We start from the raw sequence: 9,590 nt of genomic DNA on the forward strand, positions 1-9,590 counted from the left end.
CTACAGCTCATTCATTTCCTTATAAAACTGCACTCATTGTACCTGAGACGACTTTTTTTTTTTAAACCAAAGGGCCGTCTCATACCAAAAATTGACTTTATTTCACTTATTATGGCTTACTGATTACTGTTTATATTAATTTTTTTAATGTTGAAACATGGGCGGCACGGTGGTGTAGTGGTTAGCGCTGTCGCCTCACAGCAAGAAGGTCCGGGTTCGAGCCCCGGGGCCGGCGAGGACCTTTCTGTGTGGAGTTTGCATGTTCTCCCCGTGGGTTTCCTCCGGGTGCTCCGGTTTCCCCCACAGTCCAAAGACATGCAGGTTAGGTTAACTGGTGACTCTAAATTGACCGTAGGTGTGAATGTGAGTGTGAATGGTTGTCTGTGTCTATGTGTCAGCCCTGTGATGACCTGGCAACTTGTCCAGGGTGTACCCCGCCTTTCGCCCGTAGTCAGCTGGGATAGGCTCCAGCTTGCCTGCGACCCTGTAGAAGGATAAAGCGGCTAGAGATAATGAGATGAGATGAGATGTTGAAACATTTCCATTCATTATTTTTAAGCCATTTTTGGTCTCCTAAGACTTTTGCACAGTGATGCACACACACAAGGTTTATATATTAAAAAAAAGAGTACACATTTTTGTTTGTTTTATATAAAGATAGATACACATACAAAATGATATCACATTAATCTCATCAGCTATTATATACTTGCAATAATTCCATGATACCCAATATTTAATAATCCACTGTAGAAAACATGGACGTCATGGTTCCATTGCATCCCATTCTATAGAAATAAAGCTAAAATACCTCTGCCATGTTGTCAAATTTGGAGCCAGAATCCGCGCAGTAAAAACGAGAGTTGAACTAAGGTACACCCACTCCTTGCTAGGCCTGCCCCTTCTCCTAATGTAAACTGGTAGAAATTATCAGATGAATAGTTCAGGCTGTCAATCACTTCATTCCCAAGTGTATCCACGCCTTCTTATGACATAGAATGTTTTCAGAACTAATTTCAATTTAGATGAGAAAAGTGACATGGCAAAAAAGCTCATTTTGTCATTTCAACACATGGACATGGGTCGTGCTAAAAGTACCGCAGCCAGCAAGCAGGGGAGCAAGATCTGTGGTGGCTTCACTTTTTAGAGATCCAAGTTTTCTGCAGTCAATGACAAACAAATACACAAATACACACCGCCCTTCAGTGTTCCTTCGCCCTCCAAATTAATGGATGGGAGTCCATGTTGCCACGTCACAGCTCCAGAGTCCCTGGTTCAATCTTAGGCTCACCATCCAGGCTGTGTTCCTACTTCATGCCCAATGTTCATGGGATAGGCCACAACCCTGACCAGGCTTTATCCTTACTAGAGATAAGAAAATCTCATGAAAAGTCTGAAATATAAGGCTGAGATTGACATTGCTGTTGTCAAAAAATAAGGAGAGTTTAATCTTTGGATCCAGTATTTTTAGGTCTATACAATATACACATGTAACTGCAGAATCATCTTGACAAACAGATTGAATAAGGATTTTAGTATATATATATATCGTATGAGATATATGTCATTGAAGCAGCACGGTGGTGTAGTGGTTAGCACTGTTGCCTCACAGCAAGAAGGTTCTGGGTTCGAGCCCAGCGTCTGACGGAGGCCTTTCTGTGCGGAGTTTGCATGTTCTCCCCGTGTCTGCGTGGGTTTCCTCCGGGTGCTCCGGTTTCCCCCACAGTCCAAAGACATGCAGGTTAGGCTAATTGGTGTCTCTAAATTGACCGTAGGTGTGAATGGTTGTGTGTCTCTGTGTGTCAGCCCTGCGACGATCTGGCGACTTGTCCAGGGTGTACCCCGCCTCTTGCCCATAGTCAGCTGAGATAGGCTCCAGCCCACCTGCAACCCTGCACAGGATAAGCAGTTACGTATAATGGATGGATATATGTCATTGATATATTATATGGACACAAGTGTTTTACTGGGAAATACGCCACTCGTATTTTTCATACATGCTACATCCGGGACACGGAGATTCAAAACCGTGACATAAATCTCTATATATCACTCATGAGGAAATCGCTGAATTGTTTTGGTAAATTTGGGTACTTTTTGTTTGTGAATGTGTCTATGTAATAAAAATAAAATCACACGTTGGCTTGAAGATATAAAGCTTATCTTCTCATGTTGAGAAATTTGCATTTTTCATACGAAATACAACACGGATCTGAGTGACATATTTCACTCCGATGACATCACTCCCAGCATTTTCCCGCTAACTAGATGCACACTGTCAAAATAGCGAACCGGTTCAGAATTCAAATTCTTTTAACTTGCATATTTTTTCATGGATGTGTCTGTATAATATCAAGAACATGACACGGTTGTGCAAAGATATGAAGTTTATCTTCTTGTGTTGAAAATATTTTCACTCGTTCGTGTCACTCACTTGTGAACATATTCAGCACTCGAAGATAAACTTCATATCTTTTTGTAACCGTGTCATATCATCTCATCTCATCTCATTATCTCTAGCCGCTTTATCCTGTTCTACAGGGTCGCAGGCAAGCTGGAGCCTATCCCAGCTGACTACGGGCGAAAGGCGGGGTACACCCTGGACAAGTCGCCAGGTCATCACAGGGCTGACACATAGACACAGACAACCATTCACACTCACATTCACACCTACGGTCAATTTAGAGTCACCAGTTAACCTAACCTGCATGTCTTTGGACTGTGTGGGAAACCGGAGCACCCGGAGGAAACCCACGCGGACACGGGGAGAACATGCAAACTCCGCACAGAAAGGCCCTCGCCAGCCACGAGCTCGAACCCGGACCTTCTTGCTGTGAGGCGACAGCGCTAACCACTACACCACCGTGCCGCCGTGTCATATCATATATATTTTTATTTATTTATTTTACTATAGATGCATTTGTGTTCAGTTTAACTGGCTTCATTCCACTGAAGACTGTACTGGGGCAGCATGCTATAACAAATGGTGTACTAAAAGGGGATGGAATTAATTTCATTCATCTTTATGACCACATCTGTGCTTGATCATTTTAGGATTTTTAGACAGAAATTATAGTGCAAAGATCTGTAATGGACACTCTCTTGAACAGAAAGAATGGCTTGAACTACATTGGCCTGTGAGTGCAAAGCACATTAGCAAACCCAAAAACACAAGACAAAACCAAAACACAAACAGCACATTCAGAAACTCATCTTTGCTCTCGTTTTGCATTCATAAGGAAAAATTATTCCTCACAATGACGATGATAACATTATTGAACAAATGCAATCTTTTGAATGATGTCACATGACTGTTATACCACTAAAACGTCTCTTGTTATTTCTTCAGCGTCAATCACACCTTCTTCCACTTTGTGGGAAAGGAAAAAAAAATAGTCCACCACTCCAATGCTTTCATTTTGTTTTCTTCTCGAGTGCTGCTTTGCCACAATATGGAGCATAATAATTATTTCAGAGTTGACTCCCTCTGCTTTTACGATGGTAATCTTGTTGTCACAGGGGCTCTGTACCCCTGAAAATTGGAGTTCATCCTTTTTATACTTTTACTGATTTCTTATTTGTACTAACCCCATTTCTTGAAAAGTTGGGATATTTTCCAAAATGCAATAACAACAAAAATCTGATTTGTTATTTCACGTGAACCTTTCTCTCATCTCATCATCTCTAGTCGCTTTATCCTGTTCTACAGGGTCGCAGGCAAGCTGGAGCCTATCCCAGCTGACTACGGGCGAAAGGCGGGGTACACCCTGGACAAGTCGCCAGGTCATCACAGGGCCGACACATAGACACAGACAACCATTCACACTCACATTCACACCTACGGTCAATTTAGAGTCACCAGTTAACCTAACCTGCATGTCTTTGGACTGTGGGGGAAACCGGAGCACCCGGAGGAAACCCACGCGGACACGGGGAGAACATGCAAACTCCACACAGAAAGGCCCTCGTCAGCCACGGGGCTCGAACTCGGACCTTCTTGCTGTGAGGCGACAGCGCTAACCACTACACCACCGTGCCGCCATGAACCTTTATTTAACTGACAAAAGTACAAAGAAAAGATTTCCAGTAGTTTTACTGACCAATTTAATTGCATTTTGTAAATATAAATCAAGTTAGAATTTGATACTTGCAACACACTCAAAAAAGTTGGGACAGAGGCAAAATAAGACTGAAAAGTTTATAGGATATTCAAGTAACACTGTTTTGGAAGATTGCACAATAAGCAAGTTAACTGGTAACATGACTGGGTCTAAAAGGAGCATGCACCAAAGGCTCAGTCTTTGGAAGCAAGGATGGGTCATGGTTTAACCCTTTGTGCCAAAATGTGTCAGAGAATTGTGCGTCAATTCAAAAAGAATATTCCTCAGCTCAAGAATTTAGGTCTTTCAAAATCTACCGTACAGAATATTGTGAAAAGTTTCAGGGAATTCAGAGACATCTCAGTGCATAAAGGGCAAGGTTAGAAACCTCTTTTGAATGTGCCTGATTTTTGAGCCCTCAGGTAGCACTGCCTGAGAAACCATCATTCTAATGTGACAAATATAGCCACATGGGCTCAGGAGTACTTCAGAAAACAGTTGTCACTTAACACAGTCCGCCACTGCATTCAGAAATGCAACACGAAACTGTATTACTCAAGAAGGAAGCCATTAATCAATTCTATGCAGAAACGCTACCGATGTCTCTGGGCCCAAACTCATCTCAGATGGACCAAAGGATATATATAAGACATATGCTGTGGTCAGATGAATCCACATTTCAGCTTGTTTTCAGGAAAACTGGACGTCGAGTTCTCAGCGCCGAAGGTGAACACGACCATCTAGTTTGTCATCAGAGAAAGGTGCTAAAGCCAGCATCTCAATCAATCACTTTTTATTGTCATTGTCATAAATAACAACGAAATTCCATTGGAGCAACCAAGCCATACATAGTAGGTGTAAAAGTGCATAATATAAAAAGTGCACAGTAGTGCAAAGTCCCATAATACCCATTATAAATAGAGTCCAGTGCAGGCATGAAATGTAAACGGTCATAGTCATAGCAGCAAGAGGTATATCAGAAAACAGATCAAGAACAGGGGGACCAGAAACAGAGAGCATGGTCAGATGTGGAGTTAATGTAATGTTGCAGTTCACAGTTATTGTAGGGTGAGATGTGGTTTACTGTCCATGGGAGGAGGGGAGAGAGAGGAGTGGGGCACTGTTCAGCAGCCTCACTGCCTGAGGGTACAGGCTTTGGGCCATTCTGGTTGGTAAGGCTCTGTACCTTCTGCCTGAGGGCAGCAGCTGGAACAGGTGATGGGCCTGGTGGTGTTGGTCACGCAGGATGTTACACACTCTCTTCAGACAGCGGGAGGTGTAGATGGTACTAATCTCTGGTAGAGTGGTCCCCATGATTTTCCCCGCTGTTTTTAACCACCCGCTGGAGTGCCTGCTGTTCGGCCTTAGTGCAGCTGGAGAACCACACAGGGAAACCATACGTCAGAACACTGCTGTTGGCACAGTTGTAAAAGTTCACCATCAGCTGTTTCTGGATCCTGGCATTCTTCAGTTGCCTCAGGTAGTAGAGCCGTTGCTGGGCCTTTCCTACCGCTGAGGTGGTGTTGATGCCCCAGGACAGGTCCTCAGTGATAGTCACTCCCAAGAATTTGAAGTACATCACCCTCTCCACTGCCTCATTGCCAATAGAGAGTGGAGGGTGGTTGTTTTGTCTCTTCTTGCGGGGGTCCACAATCATCTCCTTGGTCTTCTTGATGTTCAGTATGAGATTATTACCCACACACCATGACACTAGATGTTGCACTTCAGCCCTGTAATCCGTCTCATTATTGTTGTTGATAAGTCCAAGCCCTGTGGTGTTGTCAGTGAATTTAACAATGAGATTGGAAAGAGAAGAAGCAGAGCAGTCATGTGTGAACAGGGTGTAGAGCAGAGGACTAAGCACACACCCTTGGGGGGCCCCAGTATTGATTGAAAGGGTGGAGGAAGTGTGCTTATCTACTCTCACACACTGTGTTTGCTTTGTCAGAAAGTCCACAATCCAATTGCACAGTGAGATGTTCAATCCAAGATGGTGTAGTTTGGTTTGGACCTTGAAGGGCCGGATTATATTAAAGGCCGAGCTGAAATCGACAAAGAGGAGCCTCACATAGGTGTTCTTCTGCTCGAGATGCTCCAATAGTGAATGGAGCATGATGGCAATAGCATCCTCAGTCGACCTGTTCTGTTTGTACGCAAATTGGTATGGGTCAAGTGTTGGTGGTATTGCGCCTTTAATGTGTTTGATGACCAGTCTCTCAAGGCATTTGGCGGGAATGGAGGTGAGTGCCACAGGTCTGTAGTCATTCAAACATGTTACATTTGACTGCTTGGGGATGGGAACTATTGTGGCTGCCTTAAAGCAGGCGGGGACCCATGATGTGGACAGCGATGTATTGTAAATGGAGGTGAAGACATCGGTTAGCTCCGCAGCACAATCTTTCAGCACGTGGCCCAGCACACCGTCCGGTCCGGCTGCTTTTCTGGTGTTGATGCTGCAGAGGACACATCTCACCTCATGAGAGCTCAAGACTGGAGCAGGGTCAGAGGAAGGGAGGGGGGCCAGCACCAGGTCTGTGTTTTTCCTGTCAAAGCAGGCATAAAAATAGTTTAAATCTTCAGCTAAGGTGGCATCAGCTGAGAAAGATGTTACTGTTGCTTTGCTCTTGTAGTCCGTGATGGCCCTGATGCCCTCCCATACCTGCCTGGGGTTTATAGAGTTGTTGAAACAGGCTTCAATACACCACCTATGTTATTGTTTGGCAGTATTGATACCTTTCCTCAGTGCAGCCCTGGCTCTGCTGTATGCCCCAGAGTCCCCAGAGCTAAGTGCCAAGTCCCTAGCTCAGATCAGCTGTTCTACACTGCGTGTCATCCAAGGTTTCCTGTTCAGATACACATGAAAATGTTTCCAAGATGTAACGTTATCCACACAGAAGTTGATGTAACATAGAACAGTGGAGGTGTATTCATCCATGGATTCATGAGTGTCCGTGCCCTGCCCTTTGAATACATCCCAATCCGTGTGATGGAAACAGTCCTGCAGCATAGGGATGGCACCCTCCGGCCATGTTCTCATAGCTTTGGTTATAGACCCAGCACTTTTGATCTTAGGTGTATACCGTGGATGTAACAGCAGAGAAAGTGATGGTATATGGGGCATTAATGCCTGTGTGAAGTTACCACTGATGCAGAGGTGTATATTGGGATTTCAGAGAGACATATTCATCAAGGCAACATCTCTTATAGGGAAGTCCATGCTTATTTGAGCAGGACAATGCCAGGCTTCATTTTGCATGGGCTACAACAGCATGGCTTCATAGACACAGAGTGCGTGTGCTTGACTGGCCTGCTGCCAGTCCAGATCTGTCTCCTATTGAGAATGTACAGTGTCTTGCAAAAGTATTTATCCCCCTTGGTGTTTGTCCTGTTTTGTCATGTTACAAGCTGGAATTAAATTGAATTTTTGGGGGGTTATCACAATTTGATTTACAACATGCCTACCACTTTAAAGGTGCAAATTGTTGTTTAATTGTGACAATCAATAATTAAAATAAAAAATACAGAAATCTGGAGTGTGCATAGGTATTCACCCCACAAAGTCAATAATTTGTAGAGCCACCTTTTCCTGCAACTACAGCTGCAAGTCTCTTGGGGTATGTCTCTATTAGCTTTGCACATCTAGCCACTGAGATTTTTGCCCATTCCTCAAGGCAAAACCGCTCCAACTGCTTCGAGTTAGATGGGTTGCGTTGGTGTACAGCAATCTTCAAGTTAAGCTAGCCGCACACTATGCCGATTTTCAGCGTACCGAGGCAACTGAAGTCGCGAGTCAGGCGTAAAGACTAGTTTTCGCTGGTACCGACTCATCTCACAGCCAATTCGAAAAACTAATCGGGAGCCAGACTGATCGGCGAGAGTCGCTAGCAATAGCCAATCATATCTTTCGCATATAACACGTGACATCATTAAACACAATTTCTAGCGCGAGAAATACGTGTTGGTAGCACCTAATGCAGGTATATACTGTAATTCCATAGACTGAAGCTTTATCCATAGACACAGTGGGCTGGAAAGCCAGTCTGCTCAAGTTGTGTGGCTGAATTCCAAATCGCTTTAACTCCCTTATATAAATGCACTATTTAAGGTTGGAAATAATAGCTCATGCAGCCTAGATAGTGCGCTACATATTCCATGTTGTGTCATTTGTAACTCAGCCTGTAGCATCTTCAAGTGTTGGATTTAACAGTAACTATATCCAATAGCCAATCACAAAGCTATTAAGTTGTCACGTGATATTTAGCGGAATGTTTCTGATGCTTAGTTCACATGATCTCGTTTGGTGTCGCTTCAATCGCGACTGCACTCGTCAACAGTCGTGAGTTAGTCGGGGCGTGTGCATGTGCATGTGCATGTGCGTGCCCTGTCGGGAGTCGGCTCTGAAATGGGTCGGTTCGGTACCGCGTGGATCGGCGTAGTGTGCGGCTAGCTTTAGGCCACAGATTCTCGATTGGATTGAGGTCTGGGCTTTGACTAGGCCATTCCAAGACATTTAAATGTTTCCCTTTAAACCACTCCAGTGTAGCTTTAGCAGTAAGTTCAGGGTCATTGTCCTGCTGGAACATGAACCTTCGTCCCAGTCTCAAACCTCTGGCCGACTCAAACAGGTTTTCCTCCAGAATTGCCCTGTATTTAGTGCCACCCATCTTTCCTTCAGTCCTGACCAGTTTTCCGGTCACTTAAGATAGAAAAACATCCCCACAGCATGCTGCTGCCACCACCATGCTTCACTGTAGGAATCTGACAAGAGAATCTTCTTCCGTGTGTTTGGGGAGTCTGCCACACGCTGATGGGCAAACTCCAAATGGGTTTTCTTCTTATTTTCTTTTCTTTAAGCAATGACACTTTTTCTGGCCACTCTTCCATAAAGCCCCATTCTGTGGAGTGTATGGCTTAAAGTGGTCCTATGGACAGATCTTCCCATCTCTGCTGTGGATCTTTGCACCTCTTTCAATGTTATCTTTGGTGTCTTTGTTGCATCTCTGATTAATGCCCTCCTTGCCCGGTCTGTGAGTTTTGGTGGGCAGCCTTCTCTTGTCAGGTTTGCAGTGGTGCCATATTCTTTCCATTTTGCTATAATGGATTTAATGGAGGTCCTTGGGATATTCAAAGTTTGGGATATTTTTTATGACCCAACCCTGATCTATACTTCTCCACAACTTTGTGTCTGACCTGTTTGGAGGCTCCTTGGTTTTCATTGTTGCTTGCTTAGTAGTGTAGCAGAGTCAGGGTCCTTCCAGAACAGGTTGATTTATACAGAGATCATGTAACAGATCATGTGACACTTTGATTGCACACAGGTGGATCTTAATCAACTACAGTGTAATTACATGACTTATGAAGTGAATTGGTTGGACCAGCTCTTATTGAGGGATTTCATACGAAAGCGGGTGAATATCTATGCACAGTCCAGGTTTCTTGTTGTTTTTTTTAATCTAATTGTTTGTGCCACAATTTAAAAAAAAAATTCAC

Source organism: Neoarius graeffei, chromosome 26, assembly GCF_027579695.1.
Source record: "Neoarius graeffei isolate fNeoGra1 chromosome 26, fNeoGra1.pri, whole genome shotgun sequence".
Lineage (NCBI taxonomy): Eukaryota > Metazoa > Chordata > Actinopteri > Siluriformes > Ariidae > Neoarius > Neoarius graeffei.